Source organism: Haematobia irritans, chromosome 1 (genome assembly GCF_050003625.1).
Source record: "Haematobia irritans isolate KBUSLIRL chromosome 1, ASM5000362v1, whole genome shotgun sequence".
NCBI lineage: Eukaryota > Metazoa > Arthropoda > Insecta > Diptera > Muscidae > Haematobia > Haematobia irritans.
Genome location: NC_134397.1, coordinates 250,845,675 through 250,863,098, shown reverse-complemented (window position 1 = coordinate 250,863,098; position 17,424 = coordinate 250,845,675). Strand labels below are relative to the sequence as shown.

The following is a 17,424-nucleotide window of genomic DNA, read 5'->3' as shown; positions in this document are numbered from 1 at the left end:
TTTGACAAAATTTTATTTCTCTAGAAAATTTTGTCAAAAATTTATTTCTAAGAAAATTTTGTCAACATTTTATTTCTATCGAAAATTTTATGGCTATAGAAAATTTTGTCAAAATTTTATTTCTATAGAAAATTTTGTCAAATTTTTATTTCCATAGAAAATGCTGTCAAAATTTTATTTCGATAGAAAATTGAGATACCTTTTAGTTGGAGAGCAATGTTTTGCAAATTCTACCATTTTTGGTAGAATTCTACTAACTGTGTCAACCGTAATTCAGACACATAGAGAAGTTGTTGGAGGTTCAGGCATTGCTCAAAATCTTTTTTGGTGATTACAAAAGGCAGGATTCGTAAACAGGACCTTCTGTATATAAGCTGACTATTAGCATTACCTTAGTGAGGGCCCAAGCCTAGCATAATTCTAATTATTAAGAAATTATAAAACTTTTGTTATGGACCCCTATTCTAGACATTGAACAAGAAGTACACATTTCAGCAAATTGTTTTTGTTTTTTTTTATAATTTATTTATACCGCAAAAATCCAACAAAGAACAACAAATACAAAACACAAGATCAAAACCGCCAAAAAACACGACAGCAGCACAATATCGAATGAGAGCAAAACGTTGAAAAAAAAATCCAACATTTTACCGCTTTAACACGGAGTTGCACAGCCTCAGTTTTGTGTTGACAGTCAAACGAAAAACAACGTTCAATTTCAAAACCAACGGATAAACGTAATAACCCAAAAAAAATCTCGAATAACAAATAAATGTGAAGACGAAAACTAGAAAACGCAATGAAATAGTAGAGTAAAATCAAAAGACTTAAGCGATAAACTTGAACTTGGCTGCAAGCCATAGGAGACCGTGCGTTAATAATAACCAACTAAGTCGATTAAATGTGTGTGTGTGTGGTGCAATATTAGAGTGCGTGATTGTCTGTGTGTGTGTATGAGTATATGATCGTTGCACTTTTTTTTTAAATTTTATGCAAACTATCATATATAGTTTTCTTTAACCCTGGACAGTCATCCTTCGTCAAAATGACGACGCGTAATTTCATTTTCGATCTAAAATGCATTTTAGTCGATTGGGAAATGATAAATTTAAGTTATACAAATGCAAATATTTTATGAATTTTTGTTGTATACTAATTAAGAACAAAATGAATAAGAAAATAAATTCAATTTTGGTTCATATTTTTGCTCATAGTGCAAATTATAGCATCTTGAAATAAGCCGTAGTCAAAATGACGAAGGATGACGTTAGTGTACAAAAAATAAGGATGACTGTCCAGGGTTAAATAACAAATGTTTTCGGATTATTTGTCTAAATTTGGGGGAATTTTTTATTCAGCGAAACAAAATAAAACGACATTACAACACATTAGCATTTAAAGATAGTCATCATTTTTGCAAAATAACCAAAATAATTACAAATGTCATATTTCTTAAATAGTGCAGAATAATATTTGTTTTATGTGCAAATTTTTTTTTGGAAGTGTATACAAGAGTAAACAAATTAAGAAAATATCAAAATAGGTACCATTGAAAACCGCAAAGACAGTAGGCCATCACATGCTCAATTAATTGTTGTCATTGAACAAGAGTTTTGTATCTTGACATTATTTTTCATGCAGACATTGTTGCTATATGCTTCGACTGTGTAATTGTTGTTGCTATTGGTTGTTGGTGATTGAATTTTTGTCCCATTTCGATTTCAGTTTCACAATATTATTTTTTTTTATATGAAAAGTAAACCAGCATCAAACCCATTTAACATGTATTTTATTGAATTAAGCAGTTATATGAAATCCAACTTTCACAAATTTGTTTACATTTAAAAGGCCTACCTCATTTTTTCCCAAGGAATAATAAATAAAAAATAAAGAAAACAGAACTACAAAATCCACGTCAATTGTATTTTCTTAATGGCAAATAAAAAATAAATATTTTACGGCGACAAAAGGGTGTGATTTAATTTTTGGACAAAACGCGAAACAAACAAACAAAACAGTTAAATGTATTGTTAATTTCTTATCATCATTATCTTCAAATAGCTGGAACGAGAGAAATATTGAAGGTACGTAAAAAAGCTATTGTTATCTAAATTCATATTATTTGCCTTGCATATAAAAAAAAAAACTATGACTAATTTTGAATTTTATGATCCTGAGTTAAAAAATAGGGACTACACATACAAAAAATACTTTTCTCCGGAATGAACGTTTAGACCATTGAGATATACACGGAAAAAAGAGATTTCTTTTTTTTGAAAAAAAAATTACACAAAAAAAGTTAAAGAGACAATAAATAAATAATAAAATAGTTAAGAGACAATCGTTAAATCGCTTGTTATAAATTCGGGTTATTTTGTTGTTCAAGAAAATTTTTTTTGGAAAAAAAAAATTTAATGGAAAAACATTTTTTTTGAACAACAAAATAACCCGAATTTATAACAAGCGATTTAACGATTGTTTCTAATCTTTTTTAGTTGGTCTTAAAGAAATTTCTTACGCATAAAAGAAAAATTTTTTGTTTAAATTTGTTTCCAAAAAAAAAGAGAAAAAAAGTTTTCTTTTATGCGTAAGAAATTTTTTTAGGACCAAATAAAACAGATTATAGACAACTGTTAAATCGCTTGTTATAAATTCGGGTTATTTTGTTGTTCAAGAATTTTTTTTTTATGTAAAAAAAATTTTAATGAAAAAAAAAAATTGTTGGACAACAAAATAAACCGAATTTATAACAAGCGATTTAACGATTGTCTCTAATCTGTTTTAGTTGGTCCTAAACAAAATGCTTACGCATAAAAGAAAACTTTTTTTCTTTTTTTCTCATTTTTTTTGGAAAAAAATTTTAGACAAAAATGTTAATCTGTTTTAATTGGCCTTAAATCTGTTTTAGTTGGCCTTAAAAAATCTTACGAATAAAATAAAACTTTTTTGTCAAAAATTTTGTTCCCGAAAAAAACAGAAATCTCTTCTTTCAATGTATAAATATATATATTTTTTTGTATTTTTAAATAAATTGTCTAAAAAGTCCTAAAAAAATTTCTTTTGGAAAAAAATTTTAGACAAAAAAAGGTAATCTGTTTTAATTGGCCTTAAATCTGTTTTAGTTGGACTTAAAAAATTTCTTACGCATAAAAGAATTTTTTTGTCTAAAATTTTGCTCCCGAAAAACAGAAATCTCTTCTTTCAGTGTATGCCTATATTTTTGTGGTATTTTTAAAAAAATTGTCTACAGGTGTCATCTGTCATTTAATAGTGTAATGCTGAGGTCATCATGTGGTGTTAGATATGTAAATAAAATGTGTGGGATTGCAAAATTACATAGTTTTAGTTTCGAAATTAAAAGAGGCTATTCTCTGCGGAGACATAGAGAAAACAAGTAAGGAAAGTCTAAAGTCGGGCGGGGCCGACTATATTATACCCTGCACCACTTTGTAGATCTAAATGTTCGATACCATATCACATCCGTCAAATGTTTTGGGGGCTATATATAAAGGTTTGTGCCAAATACATACATTTAAATATCTTTCGATCTGGACAGAATTTGATAGACTTCTACAAAATCTATAGACTCAAAATTTAAGTCGGCTAATGCACTAGGGTGGAACACAATGTTAGTAAAAAAATATGGGAAACATTTAAATCTGAAGCAATTTTAAGGAAACTACGTAAAAGTTTATTTATAATTTATCGCTCGATATATATGTATTAGAAGTTTACGAAAATTAGAGTCATTTTTACAACTTTTCGACTAAGCAGTGGCGATTTTACAAGGAAAATGTTGGTATTTGTCGAAATCCGAAAATCATATATATGGGAGCTATATCTAAATCTGAACCGATTTCAACCAAATTTGGCACGCATTGCTACAATGCTAATTCTACTCCCTGTGCAAAATTTCAACTAAATCGAAGCAAAAAATTGGCCTCTGTGGTCAGATGAGTGTAAATTGGGCGAAAGCTATATATGGGAGCTATATCTAAATCTGAACCGATTTCAACCAAATTTGGCACGCATAGCTACAATACCAATTCTACTCCCTGTGCAAAATTTCAATTAAATCGGAGTAAAAGATAGGCCACTGTGGTCATATGAGTGTAAATCGGGCGAACGATATATATGAGAGATATATCTAATTCTGAACCGATTTCAATAAAATTTGGCACACTTGACTACACTACTAATTGTACTCCTAGTGCAAAATTTCAACCAAATTGGGGTAAAACTCTGGCTTCTAGGACCGTATTAGTCCATATCGGGCGAAAGATATATATGGGAGCTATATCTAAATCTGAACCGATTTCAATAATTTGGCACATTTGACTATAGTACTAATTGTTCTTCTTGTGCAAAATTTTAAGCAAATTAGGGTAAAACTCTGGCTTCTGCGGCCATATAAGTCCATATCAGGCGAAATATATATATGGGAGCTATATCTAAATCTGGACCGATTTCTTCCAAAATCAATAGGGTTCTATTCTGAGCCAAAACACATACGTGTGCCAAATTTGAAGTCGATTGGACTAAAACTGCGACCTAGACTTTGATTACAAAATGTGTTCACGGACATGGCTATATCGACTCAGGAGCCCACCCTGAGCATTTTTGCCAAAGACACCATGTGTCTATCTCGTTTCCTTCTGGGTGTTGCAAACATATGCACTAACTTATAATACCCTGTTCCACAGTGTGGCGCAGGGTACAAAAAGTTTGAAATTTCTTCGATTGATAGCTGAAGCAAATCCTTCCCCGAAAGAAATTGCAAAGTGGGTGATATAATTTTTAGCATAGTGAAATTTTCAAAATCGTGTAAAAATATATGATCCCCGCTGCACGCAAAAAAATAATTCTTTCCTCCCAATCGAAATTTTAGACAAAAAAAGTTCGTTTCTCATTTGATTTTCGTTGAAAGAAAGTGTATTTGAAAGAAAAGTATATACTTTTTGTGATAAACGTTTATTCTTTTCCAGGATGTAAAAACAATTTCATAAAGACTAACTCAAAAATTTTTTTCTGGCTAATTGCATTTTCCCTCACATCTTTCTCACTTCCACGAAGTTTTTTAGTTCTTTTAGCACCATTTTCTGTAATACAAACAATGTAGAAGAAATTATACGATTTTATAATTTTAAAAAAATTTTTTTTTACCTTTCGCCTGGACGGAGAATCGAACCGCGGACCATGCAATTTGTAAGTCAACACACTATCCACTGAGCTATGTAGTCGTTATTGTCATCAATAGACAATTACCCATATAAGTTTATATAGATTAGCTTGCGGCGCCCACAAGCCGATTAAACAAAGTTTATTTAACAGAAAAATACATTTAGTTGGGCACCGTGGAGCAGTGGTTGCTACGTCCGACTTGCATGCCAAGGATCGTGGGTTCGATCCCTGCTTGGACCAAAGTTTTTTTTGTTTTACATATATTCCAGATATTGTCGGAAGATTCCGAAAAAATGTTCAACATTACATTCTACTATATTAAATTTTTACTATGAACTGTAAAATGTGTCTTATTAAAAACCTAAAGTCAGAAAAGAACAGTGTTTGATATAAACGAAATGGACTGTGTTGTTGGTACAAAAATAACTTGTTTTATTGAAAAAATAAAAATTTTGTAACAAACGAATTTTTTTGGTGATAAAAGTGTATACGTTTCGAAGTAATTCAAAAAACTCTAACAAAAGAAAAACGTTTTCGGTACACATTTTCCAAACGTTTTTTTTCTTTGCGTGTGGGGTTTAAACCTGTGCCGTTTGACTTTTTCACTTCCATGGAAGTTCTTTTGAGAAGGTTTTGCAAATTACGATAAGTTTTAAGTTTTTGATGGATTTTTAATTGAAAAAATATACTTATACATAAATATATGCCGAAAATAAAAACAAAATAAAAACGATCGATAACATAAAAAAAATATGTTATTTAATAAAAGAATTGAGATTTGAAGCTGCGTTTTAATTTTTTGTTGATTTTTAATGGAAAAAATATATTTAAACAAATATATGTATATGCCGAAAAAAAAATAAAAACGATGTATAACATAAAAACAATTTTTTTGAAAATTAAAAAAGAGATTTGAAGCAGCGTTCTTTATTTTTTCATTCATAATAGTAAAGGACATCTCAGGAAGTAGTTAGAATGTTATGGCGTGTTGTCATTTTAGGTTCATGTCACAAACATTTGAATAGACTTTTAGATACATCGTGTTCAATGGCGTTTGTGGCTGAGTGGTGTTCTGTTATGGTGCCAAAAGACAGGCATATATGATTGCGGTGTCTGTATGCGCAAGAATTCAAATCGGGAGATCGGGTTATATGGGAACTATACCAAAACATGGTTCATACCCATTTTATGAACCTAAATGGTATCCAGATTTCTAATTTCATATAGAAAATTTAGTAAAAATTTCTGTAGAAAATTTTTCAAAATTTTATTTCTATAGAAAATTTTGTCAACAATTTATTTGGAAAGAAAATTTTGTCAAAATTTTATTTCTATAGAAAATTTTGTCAAAATTTTTTTTTCTATAGAAAATTTTGTCAAAATTTTACTTCTATAGAAAATGTTGTCAAAATTTTATTTCTATAGAAAATTTTGTCAAAATTTTTTTTCTATAGACAATTTTATCAAAATGTTATTTCTATAAAAAAATTTCAGAATCTAGCCAAATTTCAGCCAAATTGGATAAGTTGATATAGCCCATCTTCGAGCAGAAATGCTTGCACAATTAAAAAACGAGTGTGTGGCAAATTTCAGGACGATAAGCCCATTATTGATGGCTGTAGACATATCCACAGAAATGTATTAGTAGTCTCAGCAATTTTATTTCTATATAAATTTTTTGCAAAATTTTATTTCTGAAGAAAATGTTTGTAAAATTTTATTTTATTTGTATAGAAAATTTTGTAAAAATTTTATTTGTAAAGAAAATTTTGTCAAAATTTAATTTCTATATAAAATTTTGTCAACATTTTATTTCTATAGGAAATGTTGTCAAAATTTTATTTCTATAAAAAAAATTTTGTCGAAATTTTTTTCTATAAGAAATTTTGTCGACATTTTATTTCTATAAAAAAAAATTGTCAAATTTTTATTTCTCTAGAAAATTTTGCCAAAATTTAATTTCTATAAAAATTTTTGTCAAAATTTTATTCCTTTAGAAAATTTTGACAAAATTTTATTTCTATAGAAAATTTTGTCAACATTTTATTTCTATAGAAAATTTTGTCAAAATTTTATTTCTATAAAAAAATTTTGTCGAAATTTTATTTCTATAAGAAATTTTGTCGAAATTTTATTTCTATAAAATATTTTGTCAAATTTTTATTTAGAAATAAAATTTTGTCAAAATTTTATTTCTATAGAAAATTTTGTCAAAATTTTATTTCTATAGAAAATTTTGTCAAAATATTTCTATAAAAAATTACACAGAAAAAAATTTCCGTAGTTAAACTAACGCTAAATTTAACTTATTTTTATTGGAAAAAATTTATTTGCTTGTAGTTACATTTTATTATTTTTATTGAAATTTTCCACAGCTTAATGAAATCTTACTTTTTTTAAGTATGTCTCAAAAATTTTATGAACTAAACGTGAGTATAAAGTTCAGTGACCGTTCACATAAGTTCAATATGAACTAAAGCAAAAGAAAATTTTCGTACGATTCCCAAAGATAGTAAGAATGAACTACTGTATGGTTAAAATGGTCATGATTTGGCGCCAATGATTTTCTTCTTGACTTTTAGTTAATTTTTTCTTCTATGAGATGAGGTAATTTCGTGAACTGCAGTTAAAAAGTACAACAGGGCGCTTTGTGGAAATATCAAAATGTGGAGTAAAATTTAATTCAATTTTCGTGCGAAGTAGTTCATTCTTCCTATAAAACAGTTCACTTTTTTTCGGTGTATAGAAAATTTTTCAAAATTTTATTTCTATAGAAAATTTTGTCAACAATTTTATTTCTATAGAAAATTTTTGCAAAATTTTATTTCTATAGAAAATTTTGTCAATTTTTTTCTTGCAAAATTTTATTTCTATCTAAAAAATACTCTGGATTCCCAATTTCAGCCAAATTGGATACGTTTATATAGTCCATCTTCGAGCTGAAATGCTTACACTCACAAAACGAATATGTGGCAAATTTCAGTACGATAGGCCCATTCTTGAAGGGTGTAGACATCCACAGAAATGTATTAGTAGACTCCGCAGAAAAATCAGCAAAAACAGTTTGCTGAAAAAGGGAAAGTAGTTACTGTTTGCGGAAATAGCAAACATTGCCTGACATTTTGTTAACTCGATTACAGTAACAAAAAATTTAAACTGGGGCTATTATAACACAATAAAAACAATATATTAAAAATATGACTTTTTTGGGAGTGTATGATAATATTTTATAATAAATGGGAATATCGTTCGTCAAAAAAATTGTTTGGGAGCAAAGTAATGTTTTGTTTCCGAGCAGGCAATTTAAGTCTAGTTACATTTTTTTTAAATTTCTTTGTGCATGTCAAATTAATGAATTAATTTAAGTATTTTGTTATTATATTTTTTCAATCCCCCCCACCACACACACACACAGATATGCAAAAAGAGTTATAAGTAGTTGTGGTTTACTTTTTGCGGCTACTGCTGTACCATGGACGATGCTCATAATGATCACTTTGCAATGATCACCGTTGTTGGGTGGTACTGATGATGACGGTGTGATTATGGGTTAGTTCCGATAAAGTCCAAATTGCTGATGCAGATGGATCATGAATATGCCAAATTATAAAGACACCTGACAGATTGATCTTCTTACATAATTATATTAACGGCTGATGATGAAGCTGGTGTTGTTTTAAAGTCTGTTGTCAACTTTTTTGTTTTTGTTTGTTTTTATTTGTGTTTATTTTTGTCGGGGATTCATGGGAAATACGCATGGAATTTATATTAATAGAGGTGTTTTTTTTTTCAATACAAGATAAATGATTGCAGAAAAGTTGTATTATTGGAAAGCTATTGCAGAGGTTTTTGGGATCTAAGAAATATGATCAAATCAATTAAATACTAGAATTTTATAGTAGAGTGCAATGGTTAGCATGCCCGCCTTGCATACACAGGGTCGTGGGTTCGATTCCTGCTTCGACCGAACACCAAAAAGTTTTTCAGCGGTGGATTATCCCACCTCAGTAATGGTGGTCACATTTCTGAGGGTTCCAAAGCTTCTCTAAGTGGTTTCACTGCAATGTGGACTCGGCTATAAAAAGGAGGTCCCTTGTCATTGAGCTTAACATAGAATCGGGCAGCACTCAGTAATAAGAGAGAAGTTCACCAATGTGCTATCACAATGAACTGAATAGTCTAAGTGAGCCTGATATATCGGGCTGCCACCTAACCTAAACTAACAAATTACATGTTGAAAAAAAAACTTACCCAGTTCCAAATATTTTGCATTTTTTTAATTACGTTGATATTTATTTCGAGCCAGAAAATTATGAGAAATTATTCTCGGGATTCATATTAATATTAGTGTAAAAATCTTCATTTTATTCGTGTTTCTGTCTATTTGAGAAAGTCCTTCATAAACGTGTTAACCTAAAATGTAAAATTCCAAATTCAAGAATAAATTATGCTATTTATTAAGAATAAAGATTTTTAAATTCCATCAAAAATTATTTTATTAATATTTTTCAGATTTATTAACACCAAGTTCTCCTAAGTTCAATGAATTTTTATACCTTTTGCCACATTGTGGAACTGTGTCCCAGCAAAAAATTTTGGAAGTTATTCTAAAGACACAACTTTAAAAGCACTTCCAAAAATGTTCTGCAAAATATGTTTTTATTTAAACTACACAGGAAGTTCTTTTAATTTAATTTTTTATAACTCGCTTTTTTCATATTATTAAAGGGTAACTTTTATTGTTTCAAATAGGTTAAAAACGGACTAAGATATAATTAAACGGTACAAATTATTTAAATTTTGTCGAAAAAAATGCTAAATCCATTCTAGAAAAATAGTTAATTTTTGAAAATATTTGAGGTCCAATGTTTCAGATAAGCGTTAGAACGTATAAAAAATCATAAAAAATATTAAAAATATTCATTTGGCAAAATATTGCAAAATGTTTTAAATCAAATTCAAAACACTGAATTCGGATCAAACCTTAAGAATATCACAATGGACTGAATAGTCTAAGTGAGCCTGAATCTTTAACCTTTAACCTTAAACCTTAAGAAGTAATTCATATTCAGTGTAACGGCTACTGAAATGGTGGACATCTGTCATCATTGCTTCTGCGCCAATTTTGCACCACTTCCGGATCCTGAAAGAACATTTTCACTACTTTTTTGGTGACGCTTTTTTGCTGGGGTTTTATAAGTTAGTGTATATATTTGCAACACCCATAAGGAGACGAGATAGGCACGTGGTGCCTTTGCGAATAATGCTCAGAGCCGGCCCCTGAGTCGATCTAACCATGTGTTTTTGGGTCAGAATAGAGTCCCATTGATTTTGAAAGAAATCGCTCCAGATTTAGATATAGCTCCGTTAGCTCCGGGCATTTTCGAAGTGAAACTTTGACCCCGGTGGTCATAAGAGTCTAAATCGGGCGAAAGATGTATATGGAAGCTATATCTAAATCTGAGCCGATTTTAACCAAATATGCCACATTTTATGGCATTTTGACAAAATTTTCAATAGAAATAAAATTTTGAGAAAATTTTCTAGAAAAAAAAAATTTGAGAACATTTTCTATAGAAATAAAATTTTGAGAAAAATTTCTAGAAATAAAATTTTGAGAAAATTTTCTAGAAATAAAATTTTGAGAACATTTTCTAGGAATAAAATTTTGAAAAAATTTTCTATAAAAATACAATTTTGAGAAAATTTTCTATAGAAATAAAATTTTGAGAACATTTTCTATAGAAATAAAATTTTGAGAAAATTTTCTATATAAATGGAATTTTGAGAAAATTTTCTATAGAAATGGAATTTTGAGAAAATTTTCTATAGAAATAAAATTCAAGGGTATTTATACACCCAAAAAATTGTCGCTAATAGGAGGAATCATTCATTCATTCGAAGAAAAAAACTTTTGTTTTATACTAACCACAGACATTTGATCAACAACTTCAAAATATTTTTTTTTTTTAATTTGGTAGATTATGGTAAATTCTGAATGTGGTCACGAATTAAGGAGATATGGTCAAAATAAGTTTTTCATATAAAAATTCGAATTTTTTAAGGATTTTCATCGAAATATTGTTTGGTGGGGATGGTCACGAATTAACCTCCTTTTGTCTCTAGGACGCATATTTAAGGAGATTTGGTCAAAAAAGTTTTTTATATAAAAATTCGAATTTTTTGAGGATTTTCATCAAAATTTAAATTTTTGAGTGTGGTCACGAATTACCCTTCTTTTGGCTCTTGGACGCATATTTAAGGAGATATGGTCAAAATCAATTTTTCATATAAAAATTTGGATTTATTAAAGGATTTTCAGCAAAATTTTGATTTTTGAATGTGGTCATGAATTAACATTCTATTGGCTCTAGGACGCATATTCAAGGAGATATGGCCAAAAAAGTTTTTCATATAAAAATTTGAACTTTTTGAGGATTTTCATCAAAATTTAAATTTTTGAGAGTGGTCAAGAATTACCCTTCTTTTGGCTCTAGGACGCATATTTAAGGAGATATCGCCAAAATAAGTTTTTCATATAAACATTCAAACTTTTTGAGGATTTTCATCAAAATTTAAATTTTTGAGTGTGGTCACGAATTACCCTTCTTTTGGCTCTAGGACGCATATTTAAGGAGATGTGGCCAAAAAAAGTTTTTCATATAAAAATTCGAATTTTTTGAGGATCGAAATATTGTTTGATGGGGATGGTCACGAATTACCCTTCTTTTGTCTCTAGGAAGCATATTTAAGACGATATGGTCAATATAAGTTTTTCACATAAAAAATCGAATTTTTTGAAGATTTTGATGGAAGTTTTGATTTTTTAATCCGGTCTCGAAATAAGCTTCGTTTGGCTCTAGGACGCATATTAAAGGAGATATAGATTAATTTTGGAACTAGTGGCACCGTGGTAACACCCCGTCAATCGAACGTGCACATTTTGCACTGGATTTTCCAGTATGCAACACATTTTTCACCAATCGAAATCACTATAAGTTTAATTTAAATTTATATTTCACGCATTCATTAGCGGCGACCTAATGCTTCTAGTAATGATGAAATGAGTTTTATTAATAAAATATTTTCCATGGTCATGTGGCTTAAACGATTTTAGTTTATTTATTTCAATTGCAATACAAAGGTCTACGATTTTTTAATGCCATGATATTTAGATAAAAAAATAGTATTTTGTTTATAAAGCAAAGGCGATTTAATTGATTATAGAATACTGGTCCCTCTATTATATTTCATGCGAAAAATTTGTATATTATTTTTTTAATTTTTTTTTTATATTTTGTATAAAACGCATCTATTATTCGTTACTATTTATTTCTGTTGTGGTCAATGTGAACAATTATTCTCTCTTTACTTTCTTTTTCATCATCAGAGTTTTGCTTTCCTGGCGATTACGCGAATGTTTACTAAAGTAAAACCCAAAGAGAAAAATTGAATGTGTATGTAATAAATTGATTATTATGTATCTTTGTTATTACTCCTGGTATTTTCTTTAAGACCCCTCCCGTTTCCCCTTTGCAACATGCTGAGGGTGCTGTCAATAGGGGGAATTTCATTCACATATTCGATAACTGGTTTGGCACATTGCTCACTGGGCCATTAAACTTCACACAGCTGTTAATGAAGATAATTTTTGAGATGACGTTGGCGATTGTGATAATGATGAACTTGCATAATCACTGACTTACAATTTGGCTCATCGATATTTACTTGGTCAGTAGTTTCATCAAATCGAAATTAAGCTGAAAATGAAGAGGATGTTGTTTTTAGCATTGATTTCAAATGCGTTTTTGTATTAATTGTTAGTGGTATATTGTTGTTTGTTTTAGATTTGATATTTTAGCTGGTTGTTTAAAGAAATGTATTATCGATTGCGTGATTTAATGGTTAATGTTTTTTTTTATTAAATTTCCCATACAATTCAAAGTGAAGTTTGATTAGTGTTTTATTCGTCTATGACGGGAGTTTTCATGGTACTGAGAATAAAAGACTTAAGCAACAAACTTTATAATTTGATATCTTAGGCAACAAACTCGATGACAAACAGTTCTCATTGTTGTTGTTATTATTGTTTTGGTGGAAGTGTAGTGGAGAACTGTTGCCTTTGTGTGCTAATTGCTTACAGGCAAATCATACATGACTTTTAGACTTTAATAAAAATTGATGTTACATATCACACGTGATGTAGAAATGTGTGTATTATTTCTTATAAAAATACATTTCGGTTTCTGCATTTTCGACTTAGATTTTGGTGTAATAGGAAAAGGTTAATTATGTGGTTTATACGTATTAGTCGGTTAATTTTAATTTATGTTGGGGTAGTTGCAAGAATATCTGCGGAATTATCTTACGTTAATAAGTTTACTTCTATTCCAAAATTTTCGAAATATCCCAATAAATGTCAACATAAATAAATTCACTTATATTATATGAGTTAATGAGATGTGTACAAAAACTGTGCTTCATACTTTGAGATTCAAAATAAATAAAATTCATTAATATAAAATAAAATTTATATTCTTGTGTTATTTGGTTTTAATGTACCAGTGCACTGTTTGTAAAATCATGATTATTTTGCTATTCATGCTTATAGAAGTAACTATGCCTCTTGGGAGATCATTTTGAGATCTTTAAAGGAATTTAATTAACATCTTGGCTGATAAGTCCCCGGTCTGACATATAGATGGCGTCGCTAGTATTAAATGCATATACCAACATTTTCCTTGTAAAATCGCCACTGCTTAGTCGAAAAGTTGTAAAAATGACTCCAATTTTCCTAAACTTCTAATACATATAACAGGTTGGCTGATAAGTCCCCGGTCTGACACATAGATGGCGTCGCTAGTATTAAATGCATATTATTTTTATATAGTACCAACCTTCAAATGATTCGTGTCTGAAAGTCAATTAGTTTGTGAGATAGAGCGTCTTTTGTGAAGCAACTTTTGTTATTGTGAAAAAAATGGAAAAAAGGAATTTCGTGTTTTGATAAAATACTGTTTTCTGAAGGGAAAAAATATGGTGGAAGCAAAAACTTAGCTTGATAATGAGTTCCGGACTCTGCCCCAGGGAAATCAACAATAATTGATACGTATGCAAAATACCAATCAAGCGTGGTGAAATGAGCACGCCCGAAAGAGGTGGTTACCGACGAAAACATCAAAAAAATGCACAAAATGATTTTGAATGACCGTAAAATGAAGTTGATCGAGATAGCTGAGGCCTTAAAGATATCAAAGGAACGTGTTGGTCATATCATTCATCTTGGATATGCGGAAGCTCTGTGCAAAATGGGTGCCGCGCGAGCTCACATTTGACCAAAAACAACAACGTGTTGATGATTCTGAGCGGTGTTTGCAGCTGTTAACTCGTACTACACCCAAGTTTTTCCGTCGAGATGTGACAATGGATTAAACATGGCTCCTTCACTACACTCCTGAGTCGGCTGAGTGGACAGCGACCGGTGAACCGTCTCCGAAGCGTGGAAAGACTCAAAAAATTGGAAGGTCGTTATAATCGTTGTATCGCTCTTGAAGGGAACTATGTTGAATAATAAAAACGAATTTTGACAAAAAATGTGTTTTTCTTTGTTAGACCGGGGACTTATCAGCCAACCTGTTACATAAGTAATATCTATAGAATTAATCTCGAAAATCCAAATCTTTGATAATTAGATTTGTCAATTTCCCTAAATAGGTTTAATACTATCATAGACCTTATTTATTTTTAGAATTGCTAGTCTATAAGATTTATTCCATATAACTAAATAACAAAATGAACTATACTCAAAAGGTAAATAAATAAATAATAATGATAAAAAAAATAAAATAAATGGTAAATATATAAATAATGAATTATTTTTTTTTATAATTTAGCAATAATTTTAATTAATTAACATAGGCTTAGTACACTTAAATTAAATCAATAATAATGGATTATAAAATAACATAATATTTGATAAAAAAACAAAATATATTAAAATATTCGGGAAAAACGATTCTTACTTCTTATAGTAAAGACAGCACAGTTGCCACAGTTGGTAGAATGCTATCAAAAATGGTAATTTTTTTACTGTTTGGTATAATGCACCATGGATCAAATGACCAAATTCTGCGGCAAAAAGTCAGTTAATAAACTAATAAGCGAATCTACATTGTGTCAAATGGAAAATAGTACTACAAGTACGTAAAATAATATAAAAACAAGTAAATAAAGTCTAAAGTCAGGCGGAGCCGACTATATTATATCCTTCACCATTACGTAAAAATTGTGTTACCATCTCAACTCCTTCAAATTTGTTGGGAGTTATTATCAAGGTTTATATACCCTGGGATGAAACACAATGTTAGTAAAAAACAAGTAAGTAAAGTCTAAAGTCGGGCGGAACCGACTATATTATACCCTTCACCACTATGTAGACAAACATTTGTGTTACCATCTCAACTACTTAAAATTTGCTGGGAGCTATATAAAAGTTTGCATTTCCAGATACAAATACTTTTAATGGAAACAATTTTTTGTACTTCTACAAAAACTCTAGAATTAAAATTTAAATCGGCTAACGCCCTGGGATGAAACACAATGTTAGTAAAAAATATGGGAAATATGAAGCGAGAGAAATTTTAATGCAATTGTACAAAAGAGATTTATGATTTTTCAGGCGATACATATGTATTCGAGATATAGGACAATTAGAGTAATATTTACAATTTTAGCTACTCACCAGCGGCGATTTTACAAGGATATTGATTAGATCTCGCCAAGATATGTGGTCAACTGTGGGTTGTGATATATTATTTGGTCTAGTTGGGCGACTTGGAGCCTTATTTAAAACTCATCCGTTCTGGCATTGAAATTTTGGCATTGAAGTGTATAGGATATGGCTAAGATATGGGGAAATTATCACAGAATTTTGTGTAAAGTGTGAGAATTTTGGCCATATTTGTATTCTCTGAGGGAACTATCCGTTCAATTGGAGGAAAATCCCATTGAAAATGGGTCTAAAATATGAAACAGTCTACCATATTTCCCCAACTCTGGTGTACGTATATATGGGAGTTATATACAATCTGAACCAATTTTGACTAAATTTGACATGCATAGTTAGAATAATAATTCTGCTATCTATGAGAAATTTCACGTAAATGGGAGTATAACTTTGGCCCCCCTGGTCACATGAGTGCAAATCGGACGGGAGATATATATGGGAGCCATATCTAAATCTGAACCGATTTCAACCAAATTTGCCACAATTTCCTATACTACTAAACGTACTCCTTGTGCGAAATTTGAAGCAAATCACGGCAAAACCCTGGATTTTGAGGCCATATAAGTTCAAATCGGACGAAATATATATATGGGAGCTATATCTAAATCTGAATCGATTTTGACCATATTTGGCACATGCATTAGTATCGTTAAAAGTACCGCTTGTGCAAAATTTGAAGTAAGTCAGGGCAAAACTCTGGCTTTTGAGACCATATAAGTCCAAATCGGACGAAAGATATATATGTGAGCTATATCTAAATCTGAACCGATTTTAACAAAATTTGACACACTTAACGATACTATTAAACGTACCCCTTGTGCAAAATTTGAACTAAATTACGGCAAAACTGTGGCTTTTGAGGCCATATAAGTGCAAATCGGACGAAAGATATATATGGGAGCTATATCTAAATCTGAACCGATTTCAATAAAATTTACCAAGCATTGGCAGAATGTCAATTCTACTCTTTATGCAAAATTTCACGTAAATCGGTAGTAAACTTTGACCTCTGTGGTCATATGAGTCTAAATCGGACGAAAGATATATATGGAAGCTATATCTAAATCTGGACCGATTTGGATGATATTTTGCAAGTTTTTCGAGACTTATAAAATATTCGGATCTACTGAATTTGAAGAACATCGGTTGATAAACACGCCAATTATGACCAGATCGGTGATAAATATATATCAGGCTAACATGTAATATAATATGGCAGCTATATCTAAATCTGAACCGATTTTTTCCAAAACCAATAGCGATTGTCTCTGTCCCAAGAAACGGCCCTATGCCAAATTTGAGGACGATCGGACTTAAATTGCGAGCTGTACTTTGTGCACAAAATTACATATACAGACAGACGGACGGACAGACAGACAGACAGCAGAGATGGTCTGTATCAAACTTTTTTAGGTTTGCGACTGTCGCAAAGTTGTAAACGTCGTAAACGTCACATA

At 30.3% G+C, this 17,424-nt stretch overlaps 1 protein-coding gene across 2 annotated transcripts in view; it reads left to right on the top strand.

The window, feature by feature from the left end:
- The first annotated feature begins 1,842 nt into the window (after positions 1-1,842).
- Positions 1,843-17,424, top strand: part of LOC142220108 (esterase B1) — a 77,564-nt gene continuing 61,982 nt past the window's right edge. For both annotated transcript variants that reach the window (XM_075289083.1, XM_075289073.1), the window contains exon 1: positions 1,843-2,084. The gene's annotated coding sequence lies outside the window, so the exon portion shown is untranslated. The remainder of the gene's footprint in view (positions 2,085-17,424) is intronic.